Below are 21,868 nucleotides of genomic sequence, written 5' to 3' on the forward strand. Positions count from 1 at the left end.
TGCTGTTTTTTCGTTAGTTCCTTTCACCACAGGTAAGACACAGGCCTTTGCAGCCTCTTGCAGTGTCTAAGAATCAAGAAACAAGGGGGAAGGTTGATGAATCTATTTCTTAGTAGGAGTAAAGTTACATGTTTGCGGCTACATTTACTTTTAAGTGGTATGCACATCAATATAAACAGCTTTTTAAAAATTTTTATTTTATTTTATCTTATTTTATTTTTTAGAAAAGCCTATCCTAAAAGACTGTATGTACCCTCCCAGTTAGTTTTGGGGGCTTAGAAGAGAAGCCAACTTGTGTTCACTTATTTTTTTATATGTACTTTTTATTGTGAAATACAGCATGTATGTAGAAATGTGATAATTTCAAAGTACATTTTAACAAATAGTTATAAAACAAGCTTCAAGATTTGGTATGGGTTACAGTTTCACAATTTCAGGTATTTTCTTTAGCTGCTCTAATATACTAGAGACTAAAAAAAACCCCCAGCGTATTCAGTAGTCATACTCATTTATTAAATCCTGTCTTCTCTATTATAGTTTCTTCCTCTCATTTGGCCCTTCTCTAAGTCTTTAAGGATATTTGGGCAATGACCATTCTAACTTCTTCATGTTGAGAAGGAATTTGACATTATGGGGTTGGGGGATGCAACTGATCAATTGTCTTGAAGACACTGGTACCTCTGGGTTTCAGGGCTTATCTGGCACAGGAACAATCTGGAGGTTTTTTCACTTAGGTTTTTTTTTTCTGTCACTGAACCACCCATGTATCCCTTCATTTAGGTGTTTTTATTTGTTTTGCATGCTGTGTGGTGCAGTGGGGGTCACATTTCATTTGTTTTTCCATGTGAATATCCCATTATCGCAGCAACACTTGCTGAATTTTTTGTTTTGTTTTTTGGAATGCATGGGCCTGGAATCGAACCCAGGTATCCTGCATGGCAGGCAAGAATTCTACCACTGAACTACCTGGAACACCCCCTCCCCTTCACTTAGTTTTTAAGAGAAGATTTTCTTTTCTTTTTTTTTCAATCCTAGATGAAAATTTTAGCTCCTATTGAAGTCCCACTTTTGACATATTCTTTCTTTCATACTTCTCAAATGTCAAAATGTTTCAAATGTCAAGAATATAACCACAGAATATAACTTTTGATCTGAAACTTTTGGTTTCAAGACCTGTACTCTTAAAAATCATTGAGGGACCCCACAGTGAAAAAGGCAAATAATGTCTTGGTAGTATTATGAAAATAATTTTGACCTCAGAGACTCCCAGGTCTCTGCCCACCACATTTTGAGAACCACTGCTCTAGGAAACTAATTTTAGAGACAGTTATGTTGGAGCAGAGAAGTATTTGGGATTTTTCCTGAATAAAACAAATCAAGGAAAAAAGTCCCCAAGATTCTTTATGAGTCTATATATATCCAGGTTGGTGTGCCCAGAGTTAGCTGATTTCAAACTTCCTAGGTTTTTCAAACTCAAACTGGCCTTGTATACTGACATTACAAAAACTGATGGATATAATGAGGCATAAGGGTTGCTTCCAAGAAACCTCTTTTATTTCTCAGATGTGGCCCCTCTCTCTCTAAGTTCAACTCTGCAAGTGAAATCATCACACTTTCACCTACATGGGGCATTACTCCCAGAAATAAGTCTGGCCCTGGCACTGTGGGATCAACAATGCCTTTCTGACCAAAAGAAGTGTAACAAAATAAGACATCAGTGGCTAAGAGAGCTCAGTCAAATAGAGTCGAGAGGCTATTCTACGTTCAGCTTGACATTTCTAATTCCTATGTTTGCCAAACCCAACCAACATCATTACTGTTAACTCTTTTTTTTTGGCATGGGCAGGCACCAGGAAACGAACCCAGGTCTCCAGCATGCAGGCGAGAATTCTGCCATTGAGCCACTGTCACACTGTCCATGGTTAACTCTTAAGAACACTTAGGGCTATTCTGGAGACTACTTTTATGCAAACTTCAGCTAAACATTTCTAATTCCTATGGTTTGTCAAACCCCAACCAACATCATTACTGTTAACTCTTAACACCTAGGGCTCTAACTTAGATTCTATAAAAATTTCATGCATTAAGTTTATTTTTCTAAAATAACCTCCAGAAGGTTCCTAGGCCAGATAAATCCTGAAACCCAGACCAGCCTTTCCAAGATAATCAACTAATTACATACTCAATCCCTTATTGTTGACACCCCCTTATCAACATGAAAAAGTTAGAACGGTCATTACCCAAAGATCCCTATAGATTGGGAGAGGGATCAAAGGAGAAGTTATAGCAGAGAAAATAGGATTTAACAAAGGAGTATGACTGCTGAATCACTATATTGCTATTTTTTTTAGCCTCAAGTGTTTTGGAGGAGCTAGAAGGAAAAATTTGAAATAGTGGAATGGAATGGTAACACATAACAAACTCTGAAATCTGCTCTGTAACTACTTTATAAAATGTACTTTGAAAATTATTATTTCTTTGTATATATGTTATATAATAAAAAAATTTTTTTTAAGCTGATGGAATGACGATGAATTAGTCTCTCTTTTCCTGACTATTCCAGCAGCTTATCTGGTCAAAAGAATAATGCAGTGAATACCTGTACTCCATCAGGAGCCACATTTTGCTACATTTGTTTTATTTTCTTCCTCTACACCCTATTTTCTCTCTCCCAATCTCTCTCTCTTGCTCTCTATCTCTCTCCACCCCCCTCCATGCCCATACACATGTTTTCTCCTGAACCATTTGAAATGAATTGCAGACATCATAACTTTACTCCTAAATATTTCAACATATGTCTTCTACATAAATCCAAGGGATTTAATGTTGATTCAATAATATCATCCAGTATAAGTCCATATTAAAGTTTACAAAATTGTCTCCCAATTTTTTGGATCCAAGATAGAGCCAAGGATGATTTGTTGCAATTAATTGTTAAGTTGCTTAATAGTCTCTTTAATATAGAATACTCTCTTTCCCTTTTTTTAAAAAAAAATTCCATTTTCTTGTATATTTAGATCTTTATGAGACAAGGAAGATAGATGATTTTCATATCTAAACTTTGGAGTAAATTAATTGTACCAGTATTACAATAATTACCATCTTCTAAAGATAATGTTGAACAAATGTTCAAATGGAAAAATATTTAACATTCCATTAATTTTTTTGTAGCTTCATTGGTGTCTTCTGCTTGAGTTTTAAGTGTTCTTTTGGTTGTTACTTGTTTTGCCAGTTGAGTAGTGAGAGTAACCTGATGACTCAGTACAAGCCAAGATAAATACAGAAAACCAAGAAATGTAAAGATTTCTTTGAGACCTAAAAAGTTACATCTATATATATTCATAGGCACTGTCTTCTTGTTGAGCTCTTCTCAATAGCATGAGGAGAGGAATATTTTCTTATTTTTCTCACAGCATCTAGAAATAGAACAATCTATAGAACTTTAATGGTAAGGAAAGACTTGTTCCAAAAGGTTGCAATTTTACCCTAACCATAAAAAAATATTCTGCCATCTTAGTGGGAGGAATAACAGGAATATGAAAGACTAAAATGATTTAATCCATTATTCTATTAGTATTAATAATAGCAAAAAGAAAGGTTGCAACTGTTTCCTGTTAGTGCGTCATTTTTTCCTCTTTACAGCCCACCTACAACCAGCCTACCCCCTGCTCTACTCTGCGGATGTCCTCTCCCTCCCTTTTTAAAGTCGTTGATGACATTAGCTTTTACAAGAGTCCAGGTCACTTGTCTTACAAGATGTCTCACAGTCTGGATCTGTGTGATTGTTTCCTGATTGATTTAAGTTAAATAATTTTGTCTGGAATACTGAATAGATAATGTTTTATTCTTCACATTGCATTATATCAAGAGGCATATAATAATCAATTTGTCCCATTAACAGTGATACTAAATTTGGACACTTGATTAATATGGTAGCCACCAGATTTCTCCATTGTAAAGGTACCTTTTACCTTTGTTTAATAAGTAGTCTATAGTGCATTAGTTTGAAACTGTGTGAATATCTTGTTTTCCAATAATCTTTCATCCAAAGATTGATGGTCCTTGCCTGAATCAACTGTTGCTTTATTGGTTGAAAATAATGCTTTAATTTTAATTTAATTTGGTCAAATTTATCATTCTCTGATCTTTGTGCCTTGGCAATGATGATGGTAGCAAATATGTATTTATATAAAAGTTGCTATGTACTAAGCAGTCTTAAGTACTTTCCTTATATTAACTTATTTAGTCCTTATATACAACCCCATGGAGTAGAGACTGTTAATACTCCTATTTTAAAAATGAGGAAATTGAAGCACAATGAGGTTAAGTAATGTGCCTAGCATTGTAAAGATAATAAGGATTCAAATTCAGCAAATCCAACTCCAGCTCTGTTCTTAAGCATTATACTCTATTGCCCTGTTTTAGAAAACCTTTCCTATCTCTAAGCCACAAAAATATTCTATATTTTTTCCAAAGAATTTAAGTTTTACTTTAAACATTTACATCATTATTCCAACTGGAATTGGTTTTTGTGTATGGTGTAAAGTAGGGATCCAATTTTTTTCCCCATAAGGATAACCTGTTGTCTTGGCATTATTTATCTGTCTTTACCCCACTGGTCAGCAGTGCCACCTTCATCATATATCAATTTTCCATTTTTAGGCATCTTTTGGGGCTCTATATTTTCCTGTTCCTTTGGTCCATTTCTCTATTTCTATATCAGCTCCACACCCAATTACTTAAAATAGCTTCATAATGTTTTTTTTCCTTTATAATGTTAATACCAGGTATGGTGAATTTCTCTAATTTTCTTTTTCTTCTGGAGTGCTTTGCCTATTTTTGACTCTGCTTTTTTTGGTATAAATTTTAGAATTGGCTTATCAAGTTCCATGAAAAACTCTATTGGAATTTTGATAGAAATTACATTGAATCCATATATCAACAACTTTCACAATCAAAAATCTTTCCATTTATTCAAGTCTGTTTGTCTTTCAATAGTTCTATAACTTTCTCATAGATAAATTTTGTTAGATTTATTCCTGGGTTGTTTGTTTTATTTAAAAATGTTATCTTTAAGTTAGATTTACTTTTGCTGCTGATAGGTCTTGGTTTAAATAACAATGGTGACTTATCAAGGTTGGTGGAAGGTATCAAGGATGGTGGAAGCCATCTTTGTGGCCAGTTATTATGTTTTTCAGGGTTAGGTAGTAAGAACCTGTCAGAGAAGGTGGCTAGCCCAAGGGAGGCGCCTTCCTACATTTCGATTATCAGTGGCATACTGAGTGCCTTTCACACTGAGGAAGTCTCGTATGCTGACTGTGATGGCAGGTTCTGGTGTCAGCTTGGCCTAGTGATGATGCCCAGTTGTCTGATCAGGCAAGCACTGGTCTGACCATTGGATATTTCGTGGCTGATTATATCTGCAATCAACTAAGGTGTGTCTCGCATAATGGATATAATCCAATCAGTTGAAGACTTTAAAGGAAGAAGAGAGACTTTTTCACTGCTTCTTCAGCCAGCGAGCCTCCTGTGGAGTTCATCCAGACCCTTCATCGGAGCCCCCAGCTTCACAGCCTGCCCTGTGGATTTTAGACTCTTCCATTCCCACAGTTGTGTGTGACACCTTTCCAGATCTCCTATTTACACATCTCTCCTGTTGGTTCTGTTTCTTTAGAGAACCCTGACTAATATACACTGACATTCCAAAATTTCCTATCAGTTCTGATTACACATTTTAGCATGACTCAATATCCTGGTTTACTGAGAAGCATCACTTGGGGAGCATTTAAAATAGGGGGTGGCTTTACTGACCTATGCTTTTCATATTTCACACCACCTGTTTTCTAGTTGTGCCCAGTATTGAATTTCTTACGTTCTCTGATGTTCCTGGTTTGCTTGAACAGAGCTTCTTCCTCCAGTTGCAGGGAGTGGATGACCAAGATCTCTCTGAAGGCATAAATATAAAGCTCTGAAAACAATATTCAAACATAAGCAATAGCCACTCGAAGGCTCCCGGGTAGTGGTAGTAGTGAGTTGGACACAGACATTTCAACAGGCCAGACAAGATGGCTTAAGATGGAGGTCTCTTCTTTCAGTGGGCGTGTCTGCAATGGGAATGTTCTCCCTTTAATAAACCCACAGTTCAAAGTATCTTGCTTTACTTCTACAAGAACTCAAAGATTTGAATGAAATTCTCTGTTTACTGCAGTCAAAGAAAGTTTTGTGACACTTAGGAGTAAATATGGTAGCCTGGTATGTAATTTTAATATAGCTTTTCTAGAAAAAAAATTAAGTTTGGGAAAAGGAGGAAGGGAAAAAATCATATATCATTCCCTCATGCCAATATAACTAATATGGCCACTTTGCATATCTCTTTTCAGTATTCTTATATTAAGGTTTCACATAATTGTAAAACTGTGGTACACAGGATTTGGTATTTTGTCTTTTTTTTGTAATTAACAAATGTCAAATCACTTCTATGTTGTTTTACATCTTGAATAGCATTCAGCTATTAAAAGTATCTCAAGAGAGCTACTATCATTTGACCATTCCTTTAATGTTGGGCCTCTGCTGTTTCCAATCTTTTTATTATAACTAGTGATGGTGCAATTAAACTGTTGGCAATAAATAAATAAAAAGAAGGAGTTAAGATTGGGAATAGAAGGGATAAAATAGGCTGGGGATCCAGGATAGAATCTATTTACAATTTAGCCTTGGGAAGGAAAGGGCAGCTGTTACAAAGCATAACTGCCCATGTATCTAGAAAAGTCATGGAGGTATTCAGGGGGTATGGAGTGGCCTAGGTCATTTGTTCTTTTGGGCTTTACAGGAAGTTAACATGATTAATCTTAAAGGTATAGAACTTTTATTGAAAAGGGATTTGGAAAATTTGTGCTGGTTATAGTAGTTAAAGCTACCAAAAGCTTTTTCTATAAGAAGACTAGAAGGTGGGGGTCATTTTGTAAACATAATGTTTTCATTGTTTTGGATTTTTTTTTAAGGGGAATTCCCAGATGTAAAATACCATGTTGAAAACTATAGTCATTTCAATGGTTATTGATCCATATTGTCAAATTGTTTTCCAAAAGAGTAGTATTAGCTTTACTAATACTTCATTAATGCCGTAGAATCATTTTAATGTATGTTTACCAGCACTGGAAGTCTTCATTTTTAATAAGTAAGAAATGATACTTCATTGGTTTAATCTGCATTTCAGATTATGAAATAAATAAAACAATTTTTTTCAGGTTTGTTGTTTTCTTTTTAATTAATTGGCTGTTCCTATTCTTAATTCATTTTATCATTTGTGTTATTACTATTTTCTTAAGAATTTGCTTGGTTATTCTATTTGTTCTTTTATTTTTGTTCTATTTTTTTTTTCTTTAAGTATCTTTCTTAAGCTGCTCTTTTACCTTAAAAGCACTATTATTTATTAATTAACTTATTAATAAATAAATAAATTTAAAGATCACATTGTGTTGATCTTTTTCTTTGAATTTATTTCTTGACTTAGGAAGTTATCACCTCTCTAGAGATCTGGAAAAAGTTCCATTTAATATGCTTTGTTATATAGTAAGAAGTAAATTATCCTTTGTCTATTTTGGGGCCAATCTTTTATTGATCTGTATGTTTATTTTTGTACATGTAAATATGGAGCATATTTTATTCTTAACTTTAGTTTGAGTTTTTACAAGTGGACAGTAGGTATTTCATGGGCCCAAACATTAGGATCATGGGCAAAAAACTTTGAGCACAATGGAAGAAACTCCTAATTACAATTTTATCTGAGTTTTCTGACCACCTAGTTCTGAGCTCTTCTTGCCACATTTACTAGATTTCTTTGAATTCTGCTTTAAGTTTTATTTGAAAATTGAGAGGGAAAACCTAGAAAACAAGTAATAAACTTCTAAGAAAAATCTTATTTGCTTTTCTTGCTACAGGTAGAATTTAAGGAAAAAATATCGGAGGATATTTTAGCTGAATAATCTCTTATTATGTGTTTATCTATCAATCTATCCATCTGTTTGTTTTTTATTTATATTTTTAGTAAACAGTTTCTTCCCAGTATGATTGCAGTTTCTCTTGATCACAGAAGATATTCCTTTCCTTGTGATGTTTGTTGGCCTCAGTACTGTGTATTGGCAAATCCCTAAGCTTAATAGTTGGGTGGTGCCCTTAGTGTAGAGATGTTATGTAAGGAATTGTCACCTTCTTTTAGAGTCAGTCATCCCTTGAAGTCAGAGGAGCCAGTAAGGTGCAATGGAATAAGGAGACTTGTGGCCGCCTTCACTCCAACACCAGTAATTACCTGTCTGACCCTGGTTTCCTCATCAGGAGATGCTAGGTTGGCCTAGTGACCTTAATGTCTCTCCCACACTGATATTCTGTGACTCTCTTTTCATGAGATGTTACCTGGTTTACCTTATTTCCCCATTCCCTTCTCAAATAATCAAAATGGAAGAGAGAGAATGAAAACCAGAGTTTAATTTAAAAAATGTGAAGTGTCATTGGTGGGGCTGTCTGTCATGTGTCATGTTGCCTTAGTCAAGGAGTTCTTAAGTGTGTCCATTAGTGGACATTTAAAATACACGCGTGGGTGCACACACGTATACACCCACACACGCGTGAGCACACTTGGGCCCCATACCTGTAATTCTGATTCAGTATGGTAAGGGCAACCTGGGAGCCGAGATGATTCTGATGCAAATGCTTGTGAGAGGCCTCCCTTAGAGTGTGCATTTGTGGAGGGCAGGCACAGCAGGCATAGTATGGTCTCAGATACTCTGTAACAAAGTCTCACTGCTCTTTTGGTATTCAATAATTAATTGGCACAGACTTCAGTTTTTCTTTTAAAAAAAAAAGCACCTTTTTCTCATATCACAGAGACAAAGGGATTTCTACATCCCTTTACACTTTTCTTTCTGTAGTAGTAACATTTGCATGTCTGGTGCATGCAAATGTCTTCTCATTGTTTACCACAAAGGAATCCTTGGGAAAAAGTTAAAAAACACTGTTCTTTTATTCAAGGCTTTTTTTTTCCCCTTTATTTTAGTATATAACATAGAAGCATTGTATCTTTTTTTGGCTATATTTAATAATTCAGACTGACATTTGGTTTTTCCTTAAAGGATAGATGGTATAGTTTCTTATTTTTCTTTTGAAAATTTCCCTTATTATTATTATTTCTTGGTATAGTTTCTGTTTCATGCCTATTTTAAAGCAGAATCATATGGTTGTATAAAATAGAGCTCAGGGGTGGAAAAGAGTTGGCATGATATACCAAACACCAGATATCTCTGATCAGAAGAATTTTTTGACAGAATAGCTTTTTAAATGCTATATTCAATAGACAAGATTTTTTGGAGAAATTTGAAAAATGCTAGACTTTTACAAAACACAATGTAGGAATAGAATAAAAGTATTATTTTGCCTTAAATGTTCATGGAATGGAAAGATTAAACTAGGGTAGAAGTTAACAGCTTTTAGTTTTAATAGCTTGCTTCAATCGTAAGAAATTTAAGTTTAGAGATGAGATAGAAGTAAGCATGATATGTTTGCAGGTTTGTGAAGAGAGTAGTCAACTGAAAAAATTTGAAAGCAAGGCATAAAAATCTCTTGAGTGTTTTTAGCTGCTGAAGATACTCAGGATGTCAGTTCAGAATGCCATAGGTTCAGATATCATACTATCTAATGAAATAAAAGTAGTTAATTCTTTTTTTTTTTCTGCACGGGCAGGCACTGGGAATTGAACCCAGGTTTCTGGCATGGCAGGTGAGAACTCTGCCTGCTGAGCCACTGTGGCCCTCCCAAGTAGTTAATTCTGCTATCACATAGGTAAAAGTGGGTGTTCGAAGACTGTGTTGAAGGAGGGATTTTACCAAAGTAGGAAAATAAACCTTCTTCTAAAGTTCACCTTGAAGATTTAGGAGCCCAATCAAATAAAGATGCCAATTCCTCCTAAATTAATTTATAAATTAATTGTTATTTAACATTATCTCACTTCAAATACCAGTAGAATAGATGTAGAGTTGGGTGTGAGGAGCAGAGAGTGGTGTGAGGAGCAGAGAGTAGGAGAGAAGGGTTCCAAAGTTCTTCATAAAAGGTATAGATATAATAATTGCTCAGAAAAATCCTGAAAATGAAAGGAGACACTCTAGTAATAAATTATTAAGGTTACGGTACTAGTTGCCTATACTGGTTCTGTACAATGAAGACAGAACATTGGAATACAATCTAGAAATAGATCTAAATACACATGGGAATTTGATCTAGGTAACGTTAATGTGGAAAAGATTTATTATTAAATAATAAATGATATTATGACAGTAGGTTAATCTATTAGGGAAAGCAAGCTAGATTCTTTAGTTATTACATCAAATAAATATTGTAGATGAAAAAGGCTTAGTTGAAGTGATCTTAATATGTAAAGAGTTTTATAAAGCAATAATAAAAATATTTAAATTTAAGTAGATAAATGGGCAAAGAACCTATATAGGCAATTCACAGAAAAACAAATGCGACAACCAGTTAATATAAGTCAGGATGCTCAGTTTCACCTCACAAGCACAGAAATTAAAATTGAAACAAGAAACATTAGATTGTCATAGATTAAAATATTTGCCCTATTTCATTGAATCTAAGATGTCGTTAATTAGAAGTATCCCAGTTTCAGATGTATAAAAATATGAAAAAATGTGTGCCTTTGAATTGATGAAGTATAGTAATATATAGTGTTGGTCAAGATGTGAGTGGACAAGTTATCTCATATACTATTGGTGAGAGGGTAAATTTGGGTAACTTTTTTGTGGAGCAATTTGTGATATTTATCAAAATTTTAAATATTTATACTCTTTGATATAAGAATTCTACTACATAAATTTGTCTTAATCATATCTTCATTCATTGATATATATATATCAATATGCTTAAAATTTGTCAGCATATACATGTAAATGATCATTATACCATTGTCTCTAATAGTAAAATAATGGAAATAACCTAAAAATCCATCAATAGGAGACTAGTTGAATTATGGTGGAATCACATTATCAGATAGTATGCAGAAGTTGAAAAGAATAAGGTAGATTTATTTGTGTTAACATGGAAAGACAACTAAGACAGAAAGTGAAAGGGGCTGTTACAGAAAGTATGTGGTACATTGTCAACATTCAGATATTTGACTTAATGATATTCTATTGTGTCAAGAATAAACACATATATAATTATGTAGAAAATTACTAAAGGGATAAATGGAAGACTATTGACAAACCAAAGGAGGTAAAGGGAATAGGAAGTGGAGGAGGATGAATACTTTCGTTTTTCTTTTAATATCCTTTACCATTTGAATTACTTATATTAGTTTTAAATTAGACAATTTGAATTGTACACTTTAAAATGGGTGAATTCTATGGTGAATTACATCGCGATAAAGCTGTTTTAAAAAGTTTGGGCTCTAGAGAATGATAACCTAGGTTTGAATCCTCCCTCATCTTCATGGTTTACTCTAAATTGTGTAACCTTTGGGGAGTTGCCTAATCTCTCTGAACCTGTTTCCCTGTTTGTAAAATGGGGGTGATGGTAACAGTACCTATCCAATGTCTTGTTTAGATTAAATGAGACTGTGCTTGTAAACACTTCCCTGCCTAGTTTTGGGTAAACACGAGTGTCAACCATGAAGATGATGAGGAGACTGAAGTAGTACAGATGGACCTTGGATAAGCAGAAATGAGAGGAAGTCAAGGAGCAAGGACAGGATTGAGCATGGTTTGTTTGTGAGCCCTGAGGAAGACTGCCAGTTTAAAAAATTTACAAGCCGGAGGTAGCAATCTCTTGGTGGCCTGGACTAGTGATGACGCTCAGGATGACAGTGTTGTCATGCGGGAAAGCATACCACTAAGCTGGGTCATGTTTGTCGTGGGGTCACGTTGGGCCATAGCCAGCCTGGAGAGGGAAAAGAGAAGCTAAAGAAGGTAGGTTTGGGAAGTTGTGCTGTATCTGTGTCCTGAATAATCCTGTGCATGCTTATTCAGGAGTTTGCTGGACAAAAAATAGTGTATGCCTTCATTTACATTGACTCCCGTGACTCTGAGCAGGGTTGTGTGAGAAGGGGACATCATGTCTGATCTTTGGCCTCTCTGCATTTAAACCATGGGTGGGATAAGGGATGTATAGAACCTGTGACTTATTCTCCTACTTCCAGGGAAGGTTGGGACTGTTGCTTAAAATTTGTCAGCATGCCCTGAAAACTGACCTTGAATGTGACAGCCTGAATTGGGAATGTTAAGTGAGTTGCAGAGGTCTTGAGTCAGATGACAGAAGTAAATGGGTAACCTATGTTGGCGTTCTTCCACAGATTCCTTATTTTGGTCCCTGGGGCCAAAACTGTAAGGCTTTTAGAGTGAACCTAATAATAGAAAATGCATCATCATGTTTCCCTTCTGATAATTACCTTCTTTGCTTCCATTACTTATAGCTAAGGATCCTCCCCAAGTCAAACTTTGCCAGAAAACCCACTGGTGTGAATGGACCCTCAAGACCCACCAGCACAGCCATCGTGGACCCCAGAGCCCAGCAGCAGGCCTGTATAGAAAACTACCTTGTGGCCACCTTCAGTAAGTCCACGTGCAAACCTTGTACTGAGGTAAGGCCTTAACCTAAAGGGGTGGTGAAAAATTCTTGAATTGTAGAAATGTGACCGACTTCCACCTTAGATGCCCACTTTCAGGAGGAGTGTAGATGGGTGTAACTTGCTTGGGAGAAACTGGAGAGCGTTGATTTGGGAACAAAATATTATTTGAGTAATCTTTCTGCATTTTTGCTACATGCTTAATTTTTTTCAGATAGTCAAGGTCAGGGAAGGTTATGGTCAGTGAGTTGCCAACCAGTTCTGATTGCTGTTCTTTTAAGTATGTCTGTGGGGAATATTTCATAAAGAGCTGTTACATAGGGAGCTCCTAAATTTTGTTAAGAGTCTATTTATGCTCTGGTTTATCATGGGGAAAGTGGCTGAGTAAAGAATGCACTGTGCTCCCTACTTGGTTCTTAATCTTCAGTGATGGGAGAGAAAGGTCAGTGATCACAGCCATGAGTATAAGAGGTTTAATCCACCCTGAATTAACCACAGAAATAAAGGTGAGAACTGGGAGAAAAAACTTGAATTGGTGCTTTTCAGGAAGGTTGAGGGCATTTAAATATCACCGGTATTTAGCTTTAAATTACACAACGTGTAGCTCTAGGCTGAGCAAGAATGCAATCTTGCATAAACATGAAAAACAAACAAACATGAGAGGCTGTCTGTCCAGGTTCACCTTTAGTGATTTATTAAGTTCCGTTTTCTCTTAACTTGTCTTTCTCTTGACTGGTTACTAGATCTCAGGGAGCTTGAATTCAGAAGCCTCTTTATTCTGGAAGCCTTATGGAGAGACAGGGTGTTTTTCACTTTGTGTACGTATGTGCCTTCTCTCCTTTTCCAAATAAGTGCGCAGGAAGTGGAAGCAGAGTAGGTAGACTTTTAATCTTTTTTCCTCACACGAGCATACCCTGCATCATTGCTCCCTTGGGTGTTGTCCCTAGCATTGTGACACTGGAGCCTTTTGTGTAGGACACCGTGTGGAGTAAGGATGCACAAAGGCAGGAGACATAATTCCCATCCCTAGAGCCTTAGTCAAATTGGAAGGCAGAACATAGTCTTGAAAAGAAAAATAATCTGAGACAATCCATGCTAAATTTTAAATGATTTGTCTTGGATATTAGATCTCTAACTACAGTGCCTTTGCGGGCTTGGTTATCTAGCTCTGGTAATCTTGTCACCTTACCACCTTTCTTAATCTTTAAAATGAAGGATTTAGACAGGTTAAATATTGAGATTATATTTAGCTCTGAAATTATATGGTTGTCTCATCTATTCTGTTACTAAATAAAGGATAAGAGTCTGGAATCTGAAGTCAGAGTTTGGATTCTGGCCCTGTGACTTATTAGCCATGTGACCTCGGTGAAATTATTTGCCTGTCATGCTCCAGTTTCCTCATCTGCAAAAGGCGGGTAATAATAGTACCTGTTGCATAATTATCATGAGGATTGAATAAGTTAATACACATTTGAGAACTGTGATGTGAGTAAAGCAGAATGGAGAAACTTTGTTTCATATTTATGCTGAATCTGGTTAAAGCATATTTTCCTCTGGGATGAGTAGTGCAATTTGTATTAATTCAAGTTGATAAATGTCCACAAGGAAATTAACTTGCACATAAAGTTAGTGTCCTACTTGTTTCGTAATACACTATCATATGCGTTTTGAATACATCTCACTGTGAAGATTGAGTTTTGAAATGCAAAGATAAACCCTTCTTACTTTTTCACAAAATGTGATATTTGTTTCTTATGGATACTTCTGCTGAGGGTCAGAAGTGTGCAGCTGGAAATAGCAAATGATGTCTCTTTAAAGCCTACTTTTGGTAGATATCTAGATCTACTGCCATTTCTCAATAGTGTGTTTATTTTACAAAGTTTACCATTGTCTACTTTTATCAATAAGAATACTTCAGAAACTTGTATTTCATATATTTAATGCAGATCTTTTATCTTGTACTTTGGAGCAATGCAAAAAGTTTAATCACAGTTAAAAAAAATAACCTACAAAAATAGCAGTTTCTTGAAGTGGGATCATGGTTACTCTGGGAATCTAAAGAGTATGTTTTCTACATTTCATGTGTTATTAAATTTTGATAATTACTTTTTGGAGCTGCTTTCAGGATTTACTCTCTAAACCTGAAAAACTTTGTTTCTTTGTAACCAGCTAAAAATAGTTTGTTTCTAAAACTAACGGGCTAAGGAAGTCTGTGATTTCATGTGTGCATAAAATTTTTATTTTCAGTTTAGGAAAATGAAGGAAGTTTACCTGTTACAGCTTTCCTTATCTTTTCTTATTGTCCCTCTTTACTTACCCCATCATTTTTCAGAGGGCTCTTATCTTTTTAAATGTATATTGTCTGGGAGAGCTGAATTCAGACTGGGGTTTGGGTGGCTATCCAAAGGAGGGTTTAGAGGTGGCTATCGAGGTCATGTGAATGAACCTCCCCTTTTAATCAAAATGCTGTATTTGGTCCTGCTGAAAAAACAGAAACCTTTTAGTATATTTCTGTACAATGATAAGTCTACTGTTTTAGTACTTAAATTTAGATTGGGAGAAGAATATAAACATCCTCTTGATTGATCATTTCTGTGAACTTCAGGTTATCCTGGCTTTTGTTATTTTACTGTATAAGCTGGAGGAATATAGTTCTAAACTTTCTTAAAATATTAATAGACACAGGGATGCAAGGGTTGTTCAGTGGTAGAATTCTTGCCTGCCATGCGGGAGACTGGGGTTCAATTCCTGATCCATGCGCTTCCAAAAACAAACAAACAAAAAACAAACAAAAATTCAACAAATGGTGCTGCAATAATGGGATATTCACATGAGCCCACCATACAGCATACAAAAAAAATTTAATAGACGTATCTTGGGCATAAATGGCATTTTAAAAATCTTTTTTCTCCAGTAATTTAACTACTATTTAATAATAATAATTTATGACTTATAAATTTAGCAAAAGTAATTTTTATTGTTGAACAAAAATTTTGTTTTTACCAGCTATAGTTTTTATAATCTTGAGCATATGACTTTAGTAACTGATTTTTTGGTTAAAGGTTATTTGGAAAAAATATTAATAGTACTTTGACTAATGTAAAGTTTGTTTTTCCCCATAGTCATTTCATAAAGTTTTGTTAACATTAAATATTCCAGTACCTTTTAAAACATGTTAATATTAACCCATTTTATAGTAGGGTAGACTGAGTCGCTAAACATATAAAATATACTTTGTGAAAAAATATGGGTGAATCATTGACAATAGAATAGAACAGAAACGAGAAACTTCAAATACCCTTTTAAATATCATTACTGTCAACAGAGAGAAGCTTGTGGCTTACATAAAAATGAACTGCAAAGTTTTCAAAGGAGAAGACTGATTGAGGCTGAAAGTAACTAGGCTGGATAAGAGAGTCTTCTGTTGGTTATAAACTCTTTTGGACATTCTTTCCCATGTTTTTAAATATCTTCCAGGTGAAGAAGTGATTTAAGTCTATTTGTGTTCCTTATTTTGTGTTTGGATTTGATGAAGCAGTAAGAGTTTAGTTAATATGTAAATTATATCTGTTGACTGTACATTTTATTTAATTTGTTCAGCCTGGTTTTAATTTTTCTTCTTTCAGGGTTTTATTATTTAGTGAGCTCTTACTAACTAATTCCCTTTTTTGACTATTTAAATGGGGCACTTCCCTGGAATTAATCATATTTGCCTTTTGTTTTTTCCTAGTTTATAAACTTGGAAATTTACTTAGAGTCTCCTGTTTTTGAGATCATTCTTCCAATTAACCTTGAGTTTGGTTACAAGTATATTATTTGCTGGTTTCCTGGTAACGATTATTTTTGCAAATTTGTCTCCTTTCCGAATGCCAAATAATGTTTGAATTAAATACAAATTGAGATGCATTCAGAAATTCGGCAGGGACATATAAAAACCAGTAAGGTGGATTGTCCATGAAAGGAGACACTGGGAAATATTTGCATGTGACTGGAAATCCAATGAAAGAAAGCCGTGCTCTTGGACCATGGTACTCATGTTTTTTGTTCATGAGTTATAAAAATCCCAAAGTCTCATCAGTCCAACATCCAAGTGCTGAACATCATCATTTCTGTTGGGAAAAGTAGGTTCCTCCAAATCAGGAACCATCGGTGACCTTGTTGCCTGATAACCTGGGAAAAGCAGAGCTCTGGGCATTTATGGAGTCTCAGCCCAGTCTCCAAAGGAATAAAACAACAGAGAAGAGATTCAACTAGAGAGAGAAAGATATATGGTAATTAGGATATGTGAGTAATTGGGATATTAAGTGTATATCTGGGGTCAAGAAGAAGGTAGGAAGCTATCATTTGAGGCTTTGAAAGATTCCTTAACAGAGTAGGAGCCAAATAACTATTTATTGAGTGCTTACTGTTTACTCAGGACTGTACTGTGTTTGCATCTAGAGTCACTAATTCTCACAAGATCTCTGCAAGGGAGATATCCCCTTTTCACAGATGAGAAAATTGAATCCCAGAGAAGTCAGGTAACTTTCCTATGGTCATATAAGTAGTGGATTTATAATTTGGACTTGGGCCTGTCCAATTCCAAAGTCTTTTCAATATACTGTTGTCTGTCACTCCTAGAATGACCTTTTTATTCCTCCATCAAGGAAGGCCCTTGCCCCCTAAATACTCTATAGTATATGAAAGGAAATCCTAGCAATTAAAATTTTATCTAGGTCAAAAGTAGCCTTTAAAAAATATAAATATTCCAAATTCTTAGATGTATTCCTAGGAGAAATCAAATCATTTACAATTTGATGTGAGTTAGGGGAGAACTACGACAAACAAGCTGATCTAACATATACATATAATGCAAATGAACATGTCCTTTAAGGATGAGAAAAATAGAGGAGGTAACATTGGAAGAGGATGGGCAGGACAGGGGTACCAAGTGCTAGGGAGCATGAACCAGAAGGTCAAGAGGTTGACAAGGATGCCAAAGAGCGGATGGGAGGTCATTAGAGGCAAGTTCAACTACTTTGAAATTTTTACTTCTGGCTGCTCTTGCTGTCACTTCCATTATCTGTGGAGGTGACCACAGATCTATATGTAGATCACAGCTGGGCGCTCCCACTCGTCCCTGGCTGAAGTCCTGCCTCAGAAAAGGCAAGTGTGAGTTGGGGCAAGTTTGTATGGAACCAACTTCTCTGGTTGAAGGATGGGAGCGGAGGCTATTTGCTGATCTGTGTCCTGGTTTGCTGCTTCATCACACATAAGGAGATATCTTCCTTCTCATGTTCTCTCCCAGCCTAGAATGTGGGCAGCTTGCAGGGATAGATCAGGATTTATAATATAAGTTGGAATTTCTCAAAGTGTGGTCTGTAGACTGTTTCGGGTGCTTGAGAAATTTAAAAGGGCCCTCACAGTCAAAATTATTTTTATAATAATATTAAGACATTGTTTTCCATTTTTACCAGTTGCATTGATGGTGCAGAAACAAAGGCGGATAAAACTGTTAGTGGCTTAGCACAAATCAAAGCATAGGCACCAAACTATACTAGTAGTCATTGTGTTCTTCACCACCACACACACTAAAAAAAGCCAGTAAGAATATCCTTGATGTATTGACTTATTAAATCTCAACCCTTTGAGCATACATCTTTTTAATGTTCTGTGTGATGAGGAAAATATGCATAAAGCATTTTTGCTGCATGAAATACGATGGTTTTCTAAAGGAAAATAGTTTGAGGTGCAAGCTAAACAGCTGCTTTTTTTTCTTCACAGAATACTATTTATACTTAAAAGAGTGGCTGACAATCAAACTGTGGTTATTTATATTTGAATATTTGCCAAGACATCTTCCCAAAAATGTTAAAATAAGCCTGTCACTTCAATGAAAACAACTGATGCTATTTGTTGCCAATGATAAAATTTGAGCTTTCAAGTGAAAATTAGAATTTTGGAAGTTGTATCTGCCATATGAGTTCAACAGCTTCTCAATACTGAAAGACTTTCCTGATGAGATTGGTGGTAATATTTATGAATATAGTTTTTTGATATTGTGTATTGAAATACCCCAACATTTGGACGATTGGCATAATTTAGTGAATATGTTCCAAATGATCAGTATATTATGTTACAAAATCATACATGGGTAAAAGCCATTCAGAGTGCAAGATCAATGTATTTTAATGTAACACAGTATGCAAAGATCATTGGTATGATTTCAAATTCCACATTGCCATGAACTTTTATGAAACTATTAATTGCTGAGTTTTGGCATAGGAAAATATCCTGGGCCAAAAATCTAAGAAAAATATCCATACTTATCTGAAAAATTTATTAAATGTTTATCCCTACTAATTAAGTAATTTCCAACAACTTATCTGGGTGAGGCTGGATTTTCTTTATATATATTAACCAAAACAACATCATCACAGCAAACTGAATACAGAAGCAAATATGAAATCTAGTTGTCTTCTATTAGGTCAGACACTAAAAAATTGCAAACATGTAAAATAGTGCTGCTCTCCTCACTATTTTTTTGTAAAATACATTTTTTTCCAATAAAATGTGTGATTTATGTTAACATGTAATGGGTTTATTATTAGTTTTAAGAGAATTAGTAAAAAATATTTTTAAATGTCTTTTAATTTCTAATGTGGTAAATATTGATAGCTATAACCCACATAAACAAAAGTTCTTTGGGGTAGAGGTCCTCAATAATTATTTAAGAATATAAAGGGGTACTAAGACCAAAAAGTTTGAGATCCCTGTTCTCCAGCAAGTAGAAAGTATGTGTATTAACCTGCACACTTTTGATTCTGTGAGACGTACTTGTCCCCAGCATTGGACTCGGAACACCATTCCACATGTGCCAGGCCTCAAAGGCCAGCCTCACAGGAGAGATAGATGATCTAGTCCATGAGTTCAAGGACCTTGTAATCACGGAGGTGGGACTACTGCTGGCTTCATGAATGAACAGCTTCTTTATCTGTTTTCACTTGGCTCCATGAAAAACTCTCTGTAGGCATGGTTTTCACACGTTTCCTGGATCATTGTAGGTACTCAGAGAGCCAAAGTATGCAGTAAATAGGCAGGGACATTTGGACAGAATCTAGTGGGTACATTTATTCATTCAGCATATTTATTGAGTGCTGTTGCCAGGCCTTATACTAAGGACTAAAAATATAGTGTCAAACTAGGCAGGTGTGCGTCCTGCTTTTAGGACAGTAGACTCACTTGTTTCTCTCCAGCAAATCTTTATTTTCTGGTGGAATTGAGGGCAAGTGGCATCCAGTGCTGTGTGCCACCTAACTTGATTGGTAGTAGAGTGACCGCCCAGAGACTTCATGTGTTTGCAGTAGAATCATCACTTAAACAAAATAAAGAAGGGAAGCTGTGCTGCAGGGGAAACTCCCCTCCACTCCTACATTTTCTTCTTCTTCCTTCTTTGGATACTAGTTTGGATTAGTCTGTATAAATTAAGATTATTATTTGATGCTCAGTGAGAGAGGGGAATGTATATGGTATGGATGAGTTTTTTCTTTTTCTGGAGTGATGCAAATGTTCTATAAATGATTGTGGTGATGAATACACAACTATGTGATGATATTGTAAGCCATCGATTGTGTTCTTTGGATGGACTGTATGTATGTGAAGATATGTAAGTATTTTATTTTTATTTTGTTTTTTTATTTTCAATATTTATTTTTTTTGGAGGGGTCGGTGGTACATGATCCGGGAATTGAACCTGGGCCTCCTGCATGGAAGGCGAACATTCTACCACTGAACCACCTGTGTACCCCAATTAATTATTTTTTTAAAAAACAAACAAAAAAGATTGTTATTTGAGAACAACTATTGAGTTCAACTTAGATCTACTGAGATAGGTATTGGGGAGAGGAGCTCAGCCCTAGAAAGGCATAGCATTAGCACGAGGGAGAGCGGTGGCAGTAGTCATAAATGCTTTCCTCCTTGTGCCAGGGGCTTATGCATGCTCTCCTGTTTAATTTTCAAATACCACCAATGAGGAAGATGGTGATATCACCATGTTAGGATGAGGAAACAAAGCGTGAAAAAGTATTAATATGCAGGATGGCTGGTTTGCTAGTGAACCTCTTGGTAATTCCTGGTCCCTCCCCCTGCTTCTTCTGACTACCCTCTCAGAATCTTTCATGACTAGTCCTGCCTGCCTTATGTATGATGATCATAATCTTGGCCTCTACGTAAGAAAGTGACTCCACTGATAAGTGTTCCTGGGGATGGATGTGGCAGTGACTCTGGCAACCAAAGGTTACGCAATGTGTCACCATGCCAGCGGCATCTCAGCTATCCCTGTGGATGAGCTGCCAGGGCTTGTAGATATATGAAGACTTTTATCTTTGTCTTGGGTGACAGCCCAGTGACTTTTATCTGAGGAACAGACAACATCAAAGTAGTCTTCTTAATTTGGTCTGGTAGTTGCTGCTGTTCTGTAACCGTTGATGTAGAAAGCAGAAGATTTTAGAGGACTTGTGTGACAGTTTTCCAAAAGTGTTTATGTGTATGCCATACGTAACTAGCTTGGGGGTTCTGATATTTGTCATTCTTGTCCATTGTCTGTTTATAGAGAGCATCGCTTTAAGAGGAAGAGGAACTAACATTCCAATTCTTTTTTTATGTCAGTGTTTTACATCTTCTCACTTAGTCCTCACAAGGGCCTTGTGAGGTTTTGGGAATTAATTCTGTTTTACAAGCGAGGATGCAGACGCTTAGGACTGAGTAACTTGCTTAGTGTTACTGTGTCAGGTCCAGGCCTGTCTGGTACCCCTTAGGAATGACTTTCCTTAGGCAGCAACAACAGACCGCCCAGGAGCAGGCCAGCTCAGCTCTCACCACTCTGGCAGTGATGCGTACTCATTCAACAGATGCATTTTGGGTACTGTGAGAGAAAAAAATGTGGATAAGGCACAATTTCATTCCTTAAGATCATTCTACTTATTTGCATTCTACCTCCCCATCGAATTTCAGTGTAATGCTGTATCTGTGAAAACTGTAGTATCACAAAATAGCTGTGATGGAATGTTGGATTGGTGTTTTTCACGTGGAAAAAAATGTGCATAAGGAATTCATGGCTATAAACAAAAACAAGTTAGAATGCATCATGACTTGTTCATTTACAGCGAAGCTAGTAATGAATGCCTGGCAGAGAGAATGATGAGAGATTATAGTAGAAAGGTAAAGAGGTTTTTATTATATAGGAACTGGGGATCCATGGAAGAT

General features: G+C 35.9%; 1 protein-coding gene across 1 annotated transcript in view; it reads left to right on the forward strand.

Moving 5' to 3' along the window:
- Positions 1-21,868, forward strand: part of LOC143642891 (thioredoxin reductase 1, cytoplasmic) — a 173,156-nt gene that overhangs the window by 26,618 nt on the left and 124,670 nt on the right. Inside the window, exon 2 of the mRNA XM_077111875.1 lies at positions 12,473-12,640. The gene's annotated coding sequence lies outside the window, so the exon portion shown is untranslated. The remainder of the gene's footprint in view (positions 1-12,472; positions 12,641-21,868) is intronic.

This window comes from Tamandua tetradactyla, chromosome 7 (genome assembly GCF_023851605.1).
Source record: "Tamandua tetradactyla isolate mTamTet1 chromosome 7, mTamTet1.pri, whole genome shotgun sequence".
Taxonomy (NCBI): domain Eukaryota; kingdom Metazoa; phylum Chordata; class Mammalia; order Pilosa; family Myrmecophagidae; genus Tamandua; species Tamandua tetradactyla.